Source organism: Balaenoptera acutorostrata, chromosome 15 (assembly GCF_949987535.1).
Source record: "Balaenoptera acutorostrata chromosome 15, mBalAcu1.1, whole genome shotgun sequence".
Lineage (NCBI taxonomy): Eukaryota > Metazoa > Chordata > Mammalia > Artiodactyla > Balaenopteridae > Balaenoptera > Balaenoptera acutorostrata.
In genome coordinates, this window is record NC_080078.1 from 14,374,878 (window position 1) to 14,390,531 (window position 15,654).

The 15,654-nt window shown below is 44.7% G+C and overlaps 1 protein-coding gene across 13 annotated transcripts in view; it reads right to left on the reverse strand.

The window, feature by feature from the left end:
* Positions 1-15,654, reverse strand: part of CALN1 (calneuron 1) — a 491,684-nt gene that overhangs the window by 364,266 nt on the left and 111,764 nt on the right. The window contains exon 1 of one of the 13 annotated variants that reach the window (XM_007186519.3): positions 1,831-1,887. The exons of the other annotated variants lie outside the window; for them this stretch is intronic. The gene's annotated coding sequence lies outside the window, so the exon portion shown is untranslated. Of the gene's footprint in view, positions 1-1,830; positions 1,888-15,654 lie in introns of those variants that run through there. 13 annotated transcript variants of the gene reach the window in all.

The window sequence follows — 15,654 nt, forward strand, 5'->3', positions numbered from 1 at the left end:
GCCATTGTTTTGTAATAACTTTAAATGGAGTACAATCTATAAAAATATTGAATCACTGTGTTACACACCTGAAACCAATATAATGTTGTAAATCAACTATATTTCAATTAAAAATACTATTTATATTAGCAATATAAAACAGAACTTCTAAAAAAGTTATTAAAAAATGTCAAATACAAGTAGAGTAGGCTTCCCCCCCCCCCTTCACTCTTCCTTCCAAGTTACGATTTGTTTGGGTCTTTTTTTATACATTTCTCCTACAAATCGCACAGGGTTAATGATGCAATGTTTGTTTCTGCAGAGAATAATATTTACATAATCATAGTATTATAAACACTGTTCTGTTTTTGAACCTGAAATCAATAGACGAATCATGGAAGTTTTGATTCTAGACAGAGAACAGAGTGTGTTTGACCCCATGATGGTCTAGTGATAAAAGTGGTTAAAAAAGGAAAAAGAGGGCTTCCCTGGTGGCGCAGTGGTTAAGAATCCACCTGCCAATGCAGGGGACACGGGTTCGAGCCCTGGTCCGGGAAGATTCCACATGCCGCAGAGCAACTAAGCCCGTGCGCCACAACTACTGAAGCCTGCGCTCTAGAGCCCACAAGCCACAACTACTGAAGCCCACACGCCACAAATACTGAAGCCTGTGTGCCACAACTACTGAAGCCCGTGCACCTAAAGCCCATGCTCCACAACAAGCCACCGCAATGAGAAGCCCACGCACCACAACGAAGAGTAGCCCCACTCACCGCAAGTAGAGAAAGCCCGTGAGCAGCAACGAAGGCCCAACAGCAGCCAAAAATAAATAAATAATAAATTTATTTTAAAAAAGGGATAAAGGATTGTGGGATGTGAAGTACCTTGTCTTTCATGGTGGGAGGTCAAAAGGTACTGCTTAAAATGAATGAAGCAATAAAGATTTAAATAGATGAGCTAAAGCAATAAAGCTATTTAATTTAAAGATTTAAAAATAAAAGTCACTGGAAGGTGAAAGGGAGGAGTGCTGTGAGGCAGCAGGAATCTATCGTTCATAAGAGAAGTTGGAGAGATTCCATTTAAGGTGGAGAATCAAAAACACAGAAGCACTTCATTTAGAGTGATTTCACCCACCACAGGCACTCACGATGACAAACGATTAAAAATAGTTTCCTCTGACACGGTAAAGTTTGGCTGGTGGGGACTCTTACATTTCATTTGTACCCACTTCTATTGCTTTTTTATTATCCTATTCTTCTATTACTTTTATAAGGTCAAGCCATAAAATTATATGGAGAGCAGAATCACAGCTATATAAATATAATTATTATACCTAGTCTCATATATATATATGATATATATTGATATACCTAGTCACAGAAAAAGTTACTGGAAGGAAATCAACCAAAATGTAAATACTAGTCACTGCTGAGTGATGGATTTACTGTCATTGTATTCTTATTTGTTTGAACTTTCCTGCACTCTGTACCATGGGTCTATTTCATTTTTATAGCTAGAAAGAAACTAACAGCATTTTACAAACAAAAGAGTCTGCCTGGAATTTCCTCCACGTGGGGGTAGGGCCCCAGGGAGCCTGAAGGCAGAACCAAGGCTGCTTCGAGGCCAGGACTCAAATGACCCACAGCCATCAAGTGCGAGCACACGATGTGTTTCCAGCACAGGCCTTGGAAGAGAGAGCCGTGACCAGAGAACGGAAAGGGCGAGCGTCAAGAACAGGCTGTGTCGACCAGCACGGATGTGCATCTCCTAAACCAATCTCGATTTTGAATGGCACTGTCTCTCCGTGAATTTCCAAGGATCCAGAGCTGGCTGGTGATTAGATGAACGCACCTGGTGGAAGGAACTGTCCACCAGTGTCACAGAGATGCTGAAGCTCGCCTGCCAACAGAGATGCTTCTGGCAGATGATTTTGAGTTGTTCTTTCTGAAAGTAATTACACAAAAAGTTCAGCTGCTTTTTAAGGCTCCCCCGAAGGCTATTATAATCTTTTTTAATTAATAAGTTGAATTATGAGAGGATTTAATTTTAATATATTTTATGTCTCTTCTTCTGCGATCCTCATATAAAGATGTCCTGCTACCTCTTCTAGACACTTTGGCTGCTCGGGCATCTGTATCAAACTGAGAGCCCTAGACACCTTTCTGCAAAGGTGGGGGTTCCTGTTGGCTGAGTTGGGAGCCCTCCACCCAAGACAGTGGGAAGCAAGAGACTGTTGGATCTGCGGAGAATAGCTGTACACGGTCCCCAATATTGACTGTAGAGAGTTCTTCAGAATGGCTCTTCCAATTCTTTACTAGCTGCCATAACAAAATTTCGTAGACTGGGTGGCTTAAACAACAGAAATTTGTTTTCTCACAGTTACGGAAGTTAGTAGTCCAAGGTCAAGGTGCCAGTATTGGTTTCCGGTGAGAGCTCTCCTCCTGGTTTTTAGACAGCTGCTTTCTCACTGTGTCCCCACGTGGTGGGAAGAGAGAGAGAGCAAGCAAACTGTGGGGTCTCTTCTTATAAGGGCACTAATTCCATCACGAGGGGACCTCATGACCTCATCTAAACCTAATTATCTTCCAAAGGCCCCACCTTCAATCACCACCCCATTGGGGGTTAGGGCTTCAACATATAAATTTTGGAAGGGACACAATTCTGTCCACAGAGACTAACCAAGTTGGGAGCAAATATAGTTGAAGATGGACAAGACCAAGTGGAAGTCTAAAAGTCTGCTACTTCCTGTTATTTTTTTAAACTTGAATTAGCCCTGTTTTACCGAGAAGAGGCTATAAGAGATTGACAGAGAAAGGTACAGGACCCCTGGAGATACAGCCTCATTTGGGCCAATTTACATGAAAAGCATGTAAATTAGATTCATTCAATCCATCATTCGAATGGAAAGTGGCCTGAAATTTACTTATTGTTTCGGAGTTGACAGCATAAGAATATTTGGAAATAAGGCTATAGCGCCGAGGACAAGGACTTAATTTTTCTGAGATTTCATTCTGCCTTAAAACTGGGGGTATGCCTGAGGATGGGGGGGTGGGGGTTTGAAGCAGATCTAGCCACAAGGGAGGTCACGTTCATCCATTCAGCTGTTCAAGCAGCGTGGACTTAGGTCATCTAGAATCCTGTGATCCAGGATGGTGTTACAGCAGAGGCACCGCCCAGGTCCTCAAGATCAAGGACTATCTGAGCCACACAACTGCTTGAGAGCTGGGCACTTGGAAAAGAGTGAGGCTCAGAAGCAAGCATCCTGGCTGAGCCTGTGGTCCAGGTGGTGGCAGGAGGCTGACCCTGGGCACAGGCCTCTCACCTGCAGGCTAAGCACTGGGGCCCTGAAGGAAGCAGTGCCCAAGATAGTGGGTGGCCCCAGGAATGTCACAAACAGGACACAAGGTCACCCCAGCAGCCGGGCAGAGGACAGCGAAGGCAGGGTGCCAGTCACCTCAGGAACTTCTGCTGGCAAGAGGAGGGTCCCAGCTGACGGGAGACGCCAAACGCAGAGACCAAAAATGAACACAACCCAAGATGCTGAGTTCATCGGGAGGACATCCCGTGAGCCCTCTTGGTCACGATCCAACCTTCACAAAGACTCTGTGGTGGAGAGGAAAGAAATGAGAAGCTATTCTATGCTCAAGAGACATAAAAACCAAATATCATCAACAACAGCAAAAATCCACAAAGTACAACCAGACTCTGAGCTCTTCAGACACAATGTTGTCCAAGCATCGAGCCCAGTGTCAGGCATACAAGGAGTACTCAAAATGTCTGTTGGATGCACGCATGCATGAATACATGAATAAATGAATGAACGATATGAAGAAGCTTGTCCTTCAGAGAACCACCGTGACAGAGAGGAAATAAGATGATCCATCCCCTGGAGTTACTATGCTTCCATAGTAAACCTGGAACAAAACACGTCCCTGGGGCCAGTAGGGGCAGAAAAGTAAAACTCAGGACCAAGAACTCTCATGGAGCCGTGACGATGCTAGAAGTTTCTCTGGGTACCATGCCCATCTGGCCTGAAAATCCCAAAGGAAAATTTCTCAGAATAGGTCAGGCATGAAAATAGTGACTCTTTTTAGAGGGCTTACTGTGTGGTAGGCAATTCTAATTAAGCAATGTTAAGTAACATCTCGGTTATACTTTGTGAGGCGGGATTAATATTATCCCCATTTTACAGATGAGGAAAATGAAGCATGCGCAAATTTTAAAACGGCTCCAAAAAGTGCAGAGCGAGTCAGTGGTAGAGCAGGAGCTCAAACCCGAGTGGCTTGGCTCCAGAGGCCACACTTAAGGAAAACCTCCCCAGCTGCCTCCTAGGACAGGGACCTAGAGGCCGGTTCCAATGAGAGAATGTGCAGAGCTCATCCTGGGATGGACCGAGAGCACCAATGAAGGCATTCACTTATCCTAGAAATGTGTATTCATCTTTCTGACGCCGTAATATGAGGGAGGGCCTCTGTTCTTTGAAACATACACACTAGTCTGTCTACAAAGAAATACACTGGAGGCCAGCGTGAGACTCAAAAGGCCCAAGAAATTCAGGAATGGAACGCTCTCCTCTGACAAAGGGTCCCAGCCGAGGTCCTGTGGACTGGACACACAAACCTATCGGGTGGAAAAGGCACCACATGGCGGAGGGAAGCATTCACATCGGTCAACAAATGGGGACTCAAGGAACTCGGGGGTGGCGGCCATCACGGAGGAAAGGAAGCCACCTTTAAGAGCCCTTGGCCGAGGGCACACAAGGGAAGCTGATGGATCACGAGTGGCAGGCAGCGAAGGGCACCAAGAGGCAAAACAAACACGAGGGCAAGGTCCCCTACTGTTTGCTGTCTTCTTCTGTCCTCCAGCCAGCCAGGAAAAGCAACGCTGGACCGCTTCCCACACTGTACTCCAAGCCAAAGAGGTACAAAAGCCAACCTAATTTAGTCATCTTCTCCTCACTCTCTCCTGAAATGACCTTACTCACCAGGGCCAGGATGATGGTCCAAGTTTACATGAGGATGTGCTTTGCCTGTGCCTCCTTCTTTAAGGCTGCCCGGGGGGCAGGGGGTTTCAGCCCGGAGGCTGAGGAAAGAAACAGATTCCGGTTAAGGTGCCAACACCTCCAAAGGGACACCTGCCAGCCCTCTCCCACCTGAGTGCCCTGCCAGAGTCTCCCATCGTGCCCCACGTACCACCCCTTCAGGTCATCAGCCTCTGCTATTGGTGGCCCTTCCTAATTCCAACTCAAGGACTTGCTCAGGGAGGAGGCCTTTCCCAACCCTTAGGCCTCCAAACACTCACATAGAAACAGCATCGCCGACTGACGTTCAGGCCAATCAGACCCCTGACCCGGTCCTGGCTCTGCCACATTCTAGCAGTAAAACCCTAGGCAACGCAACGCTTGTGAGGCATAGTTTCCCCATCCATGCAAAGGGAGTCATAAGGTATCTACCTCATTGAGCAGTGACAAGTATTGCCTGGGATTCTCCAGAAGATACTTAGGGTAGAGCGTGGCACATGGTAAGCAAGGCATCTGGCTCCGGGCACTCAGGATCCTATTACCCACAGCAATGGTCTGAATCTGGCAGGGCTCACTAACATCAGTGGGCAAGGAAGGTCCAGGCGGCGAAGGGAGGGAAGAGCAAAAAGGATGTGACCTCAGCGGCTATGATGCTGATATCCCCCGGTGCCACCTCAGACAAGACCTCGGGGAGTTCCAGACCTCAGTCAGCAGCTGGGATGGCAGTGGGGAAATTTGATGCATCTGATGACATCGGCATTGAAACACACCAGGAACAGTGTGACGTTTTAGAAGTGGCTAACAAGGAAAATGAAGATGGTCTATTATGAAAGGATCAAAACACATGGGATGGAGATATATACATGTATTTTTGTAAAGAGGAGTAAGGTGATCTGTAAAGGTTCAGATTCCATAGCCGGGCCCAGACTTTAAAGAAAAATAGGGATGATTCAAGGGAACAGGAAAGATGCACAGGAAAGTGGTGAGAAAACAGGGAAGGAGCAAACCAAAGATGACAGAAGGCACCTGCCACAAGGCAGCCATTTCCAGCCATGTAAGAGCCACTCACGCCTGGAACATTCAGCTGACCCCTCCCAGCATTGCCAAGGGCCACCTGCCCAGACGACAAGGAGAAGTCTGGTTCCAGTAAGTCACTCCTCTATGTTGTGGTGGTTTTTGCTTTTGAAACCAGGTTATACGCACAAACTGTGCTCCCCATGACTGACGGCACTGTGCCACTTTGAACTTGAGGGGACAGAAGACTGGGTTACAGGTAAGCTACACACACCAAGAAATTCCATTCCAGGGTTTTTGGGGGTTTTTTTTCACAACATAACTTTTTTGAAATATAATTTCGGAAAAGATGCCTCAGGTTTAGAAAATTCAGGAAGGACAAGTGAGTCAAAGGAAAAAAATGACAACTGCAGCTTTTTTAAAAAAAAATGGTTTTGACAAGTTGAAAGCTCTGGGACATCTGGATAAATAGTGACTATAAAAAATCATAATTATTTTCCCATTAAAAAAAATTGGTAATTTAAAAATATAAGAAACAATAAGGGGAAATTTGCCCTGTCAAAGATTTTTAAAGTTACTATAATTAAACCAGGAAAATGAATAGATGCTACAGTGGAGGAGAACCAACAGATTAGACATGAGCCCAAATGAGTATGATAATTTGGAACATAACAAAACCAGCTTTTCTAAATTATTCAATTTAGAATTCAACAAATTCTTCAATTCAGTATTGGAAAAATTGACAACAATTTGGAAAAAAAATAAAGTTAGATCCCTATATCATATCATAGCCAAAATTAAATATCAGATGGATTTAAACATTTAATGATAAAAATATATATTAGATTTCTGGTAAACACGGTCAAATCAATCTTACTCATTTATCACCTTTCGTTCCCCAAATGCTGCTCAATTAAAAATGAAGGACAGGAGGCAGGGGAGCTATTCCTTTGTAAGGCACAAGGACAAAGGGAAGTGGCTGGAGAGGTCTCAGAGGAGATGTGAAAGGCAGATGGCAGAAGGAGTTACCACCTTCGCAGAGTGAAGGGTAACAGGGATTCTGTGCCTGTCAAGGGTCTACACTAGGAAGAAGCCAGGCAGTCGGCGCCAGAACCCTGAGAGGTGCACAATGGCCATTGCCGGTGCCTCGGGGGCCCAGGTCACGGGCAGACAGAAGAGCCCTGTCCCCAGGGTTCCTGTGCCCTGTGTCCTGAGAGCCAGCAGGCCAGCCTTGGCAAAAATGAATGAGAGGGCACCCCAGGCCCAGCGCAGGGCTGGGATGCGGTGCCCACTGCCCACGAGGATGTAGGGGTCAGTCTGTGCACAGGACTAGGGGGCCCCGACCTGATGGCAGAATTCCTGCACCCAAGCTCCTTGGACCCCTGCTTCACAGAGCACCTCCCCAGGACGGCAAGGGACTGCCATGCCACTTTTTAAAAAATTTTTAATGGAGTATAGTTGATTTACAATGTTGTGTTAGTTTCTGCTGTACAGCAAAGTGAATCAGTTATACATATACGTATATCCACTCTTTTGTAGATTCTTTTCCCATATAGGTCATTACAGAGTATTGAGTAGAGTTTCCTGTGCTATACAGTAGGTCCTTATTAGTTATCTATTTTATATATAGTAGTGTGTATATGTCAATCCCAACCTCCCAGTTTATCGCTCCCCCCCTTCCCCCCAGTAACCATAAGTTTGTTTAAAAAATGGTACATATGAACTTATTTACAAAACAGAAATACAGCCACAGATGCCATGCCACTTGGTGTAAGAAGCCATTGAATACTACTCAACTTTTAAGCTCTGTGCAATACACAACATTAATATATTTTTTTAATATAGAAGGAAAATGTTAAATTTAGAGGTAAATATTTATGTACTCTTGGGGGTGAGGAAGCATTTTCTAAGCATGATTCCAGAACTTAAATATTTAAAAGGGGAGGATAAAAATTTGCTTAAAACATTAAAAAAAAAAGTAAGTTAAAAATAATATAAAAGAAATAAAAAGATAAACAGCAAACCTGGAAATTTTTGCAACATAGAATAAACACAGGGTACTATTCTTCCTATTAGAGTTCTTACAAATCATTTTTACAAAAGAACGCCTCAACAGAAACAGACATAAAATGTCAATAGATCAATGGAACAGGATAGAATGCCCAGAGATAAACCCATGCACATATGGTCACCTTATTTTTGATAAAGGAGGCAAGAATATACAATGGAGAAAAGACAGCCTCTTCAATAAGTGGTGCTGAGAAAACTGGACAGCTACATGTAAAAGAATGAAATTAGAACACTCCCAAACACCATACACAAAAATAAACTCAAAATGGATTAAAGACCTAAATGTAAGGCCAGACACTATCAAACTCTTAGAGGAAAACATAGGCAGAACACTCTATGACGTAAAGCACGGCAAGATCCTTTTTGACCCACCTCCTAGAGAAATGGAAATAAAAACAAAAATAAACAAATGGGACCTAATGAAACTTAAACGCTTTTGCACAGCAAAGGAAACCATAAACAAGACGAAAAGACAACCCTCAGAATGGGAGAAAATATTTGCAAATGAAGCAACTGACAAAGGATTAATCTCCAAAATTTACAAGCAACTCATGCAGCTCAATATCAAAAAAACAAACAACCCAATCCAAAAATGGGCAGAAAACCTAAACAGACACTTCTCCAGAGAAGATATACAGATTGCCAACAAACACATGAAAGGATGCTCAACATCACTAATCATTAGAGAAATGCAAATCAAAACTACAATGAGGTATTACCTCACACCAGTCAGAATGGCCATCATCAAAACAATCTACAAACAATAAATGCAGGAGAGGGTGTGGAGAAAAGGGAACCCTCTTGCACTGTTGGTGGGAACGTAAATTGATACAGACACTATGGAGAACAGCATGGAGGTTCCTCAAAAAACTAAAAATAGAACTACCATACGACCCAGCAATCCCACTACTGGGCATATACCCTGAGGAAACCATAATTCAAAAAGAGTCATGTACCACAATGTTCATTGCAGCTCTATTTACAATAGCCAGGACATGGAAGCAACCTAAGTGTCCATCGACAGATGAATGGATAAAGAAGATGTGGCACATATATACAATGGAATATTACTCAGCCATGAAAAGAAACGAAACTGAGTTATTTGTAGTGAGGTGGATGTACCTGGAATCTGTCATACAGAGTGAAGTAAGTCAGAAAGAGAAAAATAAATACAGTATGTTAACACATATATATGGAATCTAAAAAAAAAAAAAAAAGGTTCTGAAGAACCTAGGGGCAGGACAGGAATAAAGACACAGACATAGAGAATGGACTTGAGGACACGGGGAGGGGGAAGGGTAAGCTGGGACAAAGTGAGAGAGCGGCATGGACTTATATATACTATCAAATGTAAAATAGATAGCTAGTGGGAAGCAGCCGCATAGCACAGGGAGATCAGCTCAGTGCTTTGTGACCACCTAGAGGGGTGGGACAGGGAGGGTGGGAGGGAGACACAAGAGGGAGGAGATATGGGGATATACCTATATGTATAGCTGATTCACTTTGTTATAAAGCAGAAACTAACACACCATTGTAAAGCAATTATACTCCAATAAAGATGTTAAATATATATATATATATATATCAATAGATAACTCACAAAAGGAAAAATCAAACGGCCAATAAGTACATGAAAAAAAATGTGCATGTTTGTTTACGATCCCAGATATCCAGCATAAAACAATAATGCAAAACCATCTGGCTAATGAATTTCAAAAAAGAGTTAATGCCCATAGCGGATGGTGAAGACGTATGGACATAAGCCATCTGGAATGAGTCATCCCACATTAAAAGAAGTGGGAATGGGAAAATCTTTAGGAGAGGTCCCCAAATCCTTGACCTGATCATTCCACTTCTAAGAATTTATCCTTAGAGAAATAACACAGGTCAAAAACAACACACAGCACACCTGTTTGTGGAATAGAATACATTCATTAAAAATGATGAGGTGGGAACACATACAACCACCTGGATAGACATCCACAATGTAGTCAGTTAAAAAGCAGCTTGGGGGCTTCCCTGGTGGCGCAGTGGTTAGGAATCCGCCTGCCAATGCAGGGGACACGGGTTCGTGCCCCGGTCCGGGAAGATCCCACATGCCGCGGAGCGGCTAGGCCCGTGAGCCACAACTACTGAGCCTGCGCGTCTGGAGCCTGTGCTCCGCAACAGGAGAGGCCACGACAGTGAGAGGCCCGCGCACCGCGATGAAGAGTGGCCCCCGCTTGCTGCAACTGGAGAAAGCCCTTGCACAGAAACGAAGACCCAACACAGCAAAAATAAATAAATAAATAAAATATTAAAAAAAAAAAAAGCAGCTTGCACAAGAGTATTCATATCACAACCCCTTCAAATAAATAGAGGAGTACTTTGTAAACACACATAAAACACCCACATGTACAAACACAAATTCTGGGAGATTTTATCCTCAAGCTGTGATCCCCGAGTTATCTCTGGATTCACAGGATTAAGAGTAACTTTTATTGTCTTCTCTTTGCTTACTCTCCAAAGCTTGACCACACATCTTCTACTTTTGTACTTAAAGCAACATTTTAATACAAGAAGGCCAAGACCAGAATGGCAGGAGTTTTCTCCTTCAGAGAGCCCCGTGGGGTTGGTGAGTCTGAGCGCCCATCATGCCACAGGGGATTTTGTTCCCAAATGTTTCTAAACGAAGCCTGAATGGATCTAAACTGGGCAATCTGGTGCTACAACTGTTCCCACGACTCTGCTCGCTCTGCCTGGCTGGCTCCACCAGGGCACCAATGACAGCTGGCATCTGGCAGGACAGGATAGCCGGACAACAAACGCTGGAGACAGAGCAGTGACCACAAGGTGAGCCCTCATGGCCCCCAGACAGTCCTGGTCTAGGAAATGTCCCCCAGATACAGCCAGGAGCTCTGAGCCAGAGGAAAGGAAGGAGCGAGGGGTGTGTGCATTTCTTCCAGCCCCACCAGGGGAAAGGACTTACTGACCCTCCAAGAGGCACCACTGGCCACCAGTCCTGGTGAACGCGGGAACCCAAAGACTTTCTTGAGAAGAGTGAAACGTAGAGATTCGTGCGTGCATTGGAAAGGCGGAAAAAAGACTGTTAAACCACCACACCCTTTCAGAAAAATATTTGACTCTGTGCAATAGATCAAACCCTTTTTCCCAGTGATTTGCATTGTAATATCTGACCTGCTTGCCGTTATTTCTAACTGTGCTTCCTCTCGCTGTTCACAGGGATGGTTTTCCCTGCCTCTGTCAATTACCTAATGATCTGGAAACCTCACTCAAATTCAGGACAGGACTTCCTTTCTTAAGAGGACTACAGTGAATTACTTGATTTCAATGCAAATAATGACTCCCTTATTTGTCTGTTCAGATTTACTTCCAAGGTTCCTTTAAGAAACACTTTAATTTTCCTTTGTTTCCTCTCCTACCTCTTCTCCAAGGAATTCAAGGACTGGGAAGAAGGGGTTCATTTAATTTATTTCCTCTCCTCCTCTACAGCCCCCTCCCCAGTGCGAGAAGTGGACACTACAGCAAATCATCACAGAGCAAGTGATGGAGACAAAGGTTACTTGCAGTGAGAACCATCTTGCCAACCAACACAGGTCTGTTCTTCCTATGTCGATGTCCAAGTCTTAAGACCACAGAGAGCCAAACGCACAGCTAGATCCCCACAGCACTGCCCTCTAACTAAAATTAAGAAACATCTCCAAACATGTCTTATGGGCAAAGCACCGTGCCAAGAACAGTGGAGAAAAACACACACATGTGCGCACACACACACATCTACATATGCACACACGCCACCAAGCCCCTCCCCTCAAAGACGTAACTGCAGGTTAATTTGTAGAGGGCCTATTTCCTCATTGGAAGAAGGCAGACCCCTTCTAAAATCCCTTTATTTTTACTTTTCCTGTACTCTGAAATTCTAAATACGATACCTAGCCCAAGCCAAGAAGCATTACAGTAAATGTCGAGGTAACAAACACATTTGTGTAATAAAAATTACACAGACACAGAAGAAGGAGAAATTAAATCCATCGCGGGGATCAAGGCACACTCCACCGGGAAAGTCAGATTTAACTGCCTTTAAATGTCGAGGGGCTTCTAGGCTGCAGAAGCAGCAGGAGCAAAGGCACGGGAGTCTGTGGTCTGGGGGAACTTGAAGGCGGCAGTGGTCAACGGCCAAGGAGGCCAAATGAAAGTCACTAAGGCGTTGGAGTTTCAACCTCAGTGAGATGCAACTGGAAGGGTCTGGAAGTGTCCACAGCAGCATTACCCACTTGCATTTCCAGCGGATGGACCTGGAGGCAGGCTCAGGTCCAGGCCAGAATAACAGCTGTGCCAGTGGGATCGGAATGTCGGTGCCAAACAACAGAAGTGACACACCCATCAGTCACCGGGGGGTGGGGAGAGAGGGCCAGAGATGACAACAAGCGTTTTATTCTGAGTGTCTGCGGGGCTGGGGGTCTCGGGCCAGGCAGGAGAACCCGTGTGTATTGCGCAGGAAATGGTCCATTCTGTTTGGGCCACGTTGAGTTTGGAGTGCCTGTGGGATAATTTACATCTCACGTCTGATAAGATGTGATGTTACAAGAGCTAGTTAAAGCGTGAAGGGAAAGATGATTGTTCCAAGACAGAAACTTGAGAGAGCACGAAAAGAAAGGGGCCAAGAAATGAACTTTGGGAAAAGCAGCATTTGAGGGGTGGTAAAGGGAAACATGGAGATGGAAAAGTGTTATGGACTGAATAGTGTCTCCCCAAAAATTCATATGTTCAAGTCTTAACGTCAGAATGCACCTTAGAATGTGACCGTATTTGGAGATAGGATTTAAAGAGGTAATTAAGTTAAAATGAGATCATCAGAGTGGGTCCTAGTCCAATATGACTGGTGTCCTTATAAGAAAGAAGAAATTGGACACAGACACAGACAAGGGAAGACCACATGAAGACAGAGAGAAGGCAGCCGTCAGCAAGCCAAGGAAAGAGGCCTGGAACAGATCCTTCCCTCGGCCTCTGAAACCAACCCTGCTTGACACCTTGATCTTAGACTCCAGCCCCCAGAACTGTGAGAAAATAAATTTCTGTTGCTTAATCCACCCAGTCTGTGGTGCTTTGTTACAGCAGCCCTAGCAGACTAATATAAAAAGCTAAGAGGTGAGGGACTTCCCTGGTGGTGCAGTGGATAAGGCTCCACGCTCCCAATGCAGGGGGCCTGGGTTTGATCCCTGGTCAGGAAACTAGATCCCACATGCATGCCACAACTAAGGAGCTGGCAAGCTGCAACTGTGGAGCCGGCAAGCCACAAGTAAGGAGCCTGCAAGCTGCAACTAAGACCCAGTGCAACCAAATAAATAAATAAATAAATATTTAAAAAAAAAAAAAAAAGTTTAGAGGTGAGAATAAAGCCAGGCGAGTTCATTCAGGGGGGAGTTACCTGAGGAAAGGGTGGTCAACGGTGTCAAATGTTGCCAAGTATGAGAAGTGAGTCCACATCATTGGATTTTAAAAATGAGGATATCAGTGACCTTTCAAAAAGCAAGTTTACAATATATTAAGTATATAAGACTTACTATAGTAGGGGCCCAACAGTAGGGTCGGACAGCAGCCAAGGGATAATGGACAAGACAAGAATAAGGTCAAAAAGTGAGAATGGCAGGGGCAGAGACTTCTTTTTAGAAGCTTTGCCCTAAAGAGAGGGAGTGAAATAGGATGGCAGCCTGGGGATGCAGCGAGATCAAGTGAAGTTTTAGAGAGACTTACATTGATGAGTTAAAGGAAGGAAAATTTGAGATTTGAGCCAAGGAGAAATGGAAACTGATTAGAATGCATGTGGGGGAGGGGAGGAGGACATTAAAAGGAGAAGAGACTCAGGAATACGGCCATTGTATTTCTGGTCAAGAAACCATCCAGAATTCAATACAAGGATTAGTAAAAAGAATTTAAGACCCAGCTGTTGTTGAACGACCTACATTTTTAATGGAATCAATTTAGCCGACTGAGAACTTAAAAAAATGAATGGTTGGTTTTATTCAAGGTCAAGGGTTGCAAAGTGAATATAGCAATAGGTGCTATAGGAAGGTCCACAGGTACGGGGAATTCAGAGTAGAATTCGTGGTCCAGGGTTCTAGGCTAGGCATGCCACTGATCTCTAAAGAGACAGAATCACTGTAGGCTGAAAGTCAGAAAGAGGCAGCCAATAGGCATCCTGAAGCGGGGGTCAGCAAACTACGACCATGGGCTGAAATCCAGTCCACCCTCTGCTTCTGTAAATAAAGTTTTATCGCAACACAACTACACACATTCATTTACATCTTGTCCATGGTTATTACCTTCCAGCTACAACAGCAGAACTGAGTCATTGCAACAGGGACCACAGGACCTGCAAAGCCCAAAATATATACTCTATGCCCCTTTACAGAAAAAGTTTGCCAGCCCCTAAGGAACAGAGGTGAAAATCAGGCAGCAACACCAGACAAACAGGAAGAGAGGGAGAGCCAAGACCAGGCCAAGCTGATGACCAAGGCAGTGGGCATGGGCTGGGGACAATGAAGCATCAGGTGGCCCCAAGCCCACGGCCAAGGGCAGAGCAATAACGGCACAACTCAGGCAAGGACTAGACCCAGGAGATCCAGGCCTGAAGTGAGGGAGAACTCAGGGGTTCCATCTGTTTGCCAGGGGCAGAACCCCCACTAGAGGCTCATGTTAGGGGAATATGATCAACCGATATGAACAATCCAGCAAGAGTGAGTCACAGACTCAAGGCCCAGTCCTCACCCTTGAGTTCAATGGGAGGATGAAGGCCAGAACTGAGTCCATGCATGGCCAACACGGCAAGGTGTAAAGTCTGAAAGTCAAATGGGACACAGGTATCTGATGCTACCGTACACACAGTTGCCCTAAATGACACTCCAACCCTACCAATTGGAGTCTCTCCCTAGTTTATGAACTAGGGTTTGCCCAGAGATAGGCCCATCAACGGACACATCTACAGAGAGCTAGAAAAGCGAAGACGGGGGAAATAGGACCAGGCCAATGCCATCAGGACCCACTCCAGCGGTGTGAAGGAGCAGGCCTCCACTCAAAGGTCAAAGGGTGCTCCAGGAGGGGAATGGCAGAGTCGGGGTCCAGGTGACAATGTCCTGTGGAAGTTCTCTGCAGCCCCTGGCATGTCCTGGGCAATCAGAATTACAGAGGCAGCGCAGCCTGGTTAAGCTGGCAGTATAGCTTAAGGGCATAGCTTTTAGAGTCAAGCTTCACAACTCATTAGCTGTGTGACCTTCAGTAAAGTACTTAACCTCTCTCTGGTTTGGTGTTCTCATCCATACAAATGGAGACAACAGCAGTGTCTATTTCATTAAATCCTTGTTGAAAGGATTTAATGAGTTAACACATGTAAAGTACTCAGAAAGGAGGACTTATATAAGCATTAGCTATAATTATACTGCCTCAGTCTTTATACTAACTTTCATGTGCCCTTAAGAAGTCTTCTCCCACTCTGTTTAAAGATCTGACCTTTGGGAGTTCCCTGGTGGCCTAGTGGTTAGGATTCTAGACTTTCACCGCTGTGGCCTGGCTTC